Here is an 855-nt window from a genome sequence, read left to right on the forward strand (position 1 = left end):
TCATTGGCCAGAAAATCAAATAACGACGAGTCGAGTCACCGTAGGACTTTGTTTCACTACAGCGATGAAATAACAGTCTCGATTCGGTTCCAGTAAAATCTCAACTTGCCTGGAACGTGAAGCAACAGTAGAGCTGCGTGCGATTTTCCGCGCGGGAGGCGAACACGATCATGACAGCACAGACACTTCGGAAAATTCGGCACTTTACCACACCACAGTTAACTCCACGGGAAGCAAACTCATTTTTCTTCTGTTTCAAACAGAAATGCAGCCGGGGTCAAAACCGCATTTGAACAAGCGGCGTCGTTGGAGTTGATCAGCAGAAATGGCAGCGGTGGGATTCGAACCCACGCCTCTGTCGAGACTGGAGCCTTAATCCAGCGCCCTAGACCGCTCGGCCACACTGCCAGCCGCACGCATCTCGCATTTTCTTGCACTTCCAATTGTGCTCCTGCATAACAACACATGCAAAGTCACGTGAAAAGGGTTCCACGACCACTCTTCGACTCGCACAGCTGCTGGGATGTGCCCGTCTACAATATCAATTTCGCAGCAGATAATGATAGCCTATCAATCCAGACAAAAATCAATCTGTCGTCTCAGACTCTTTTCAGCTGCAAGCATATCTGTGAGTGCGTAAGAACATATTATCGGTTATGATTTGGTCAAATTACCATGAGCTGCTTGACATTACTGCAATTTTGATTCTTGTTTTGCTAAATGATTTCACCCATTGCTCGAAACAGGACACCTTTCACGTTTACACGGAACACGAAACACACCGGACTACAGGGAAAATGCACAAAGCTGAGCAGGCCGTGTTCCACATCATGCCGTGCAGCTGAGTCACTGTGT

The 855-nt window shown here is 47.8% G+C and overlaps 1 non-coding gene across 1 annotated transcript; it reads right to left on the reverse strand.

The window, feature by feature from the left end:
- Positions 1-326: 326 nt before the first annotated feature.
- trnal-aag lies at positions 327-408 on the reverse strand. Its single transcript has one exon. It is a non-coding gene; the product is annotated as a tRNA-Leu (tRNA).
- Positions 409-855: the final 447 nt, after the last annotated feature.

This window comes from Chiloscyllium plagiosum, unplaced genomic scaffold (genome assembly GCF_004010195.1).
Source record: "Chiloscyllium plagiosum isolate BGI_BamShark_2017 unplaced genomic scaffold, ASM401019v2 scaf_65650, whole genome shotgun sequence".
In the NCBI taxonomy this organism is placed as follows: domain Eukaryota; kingdom Metazoa; phylum Chordata; class Chondrichthyes; order Orectolobiformes; family Hemiscylliidae; genus Chiloscyllium; species Chiloscyllium plagiosum.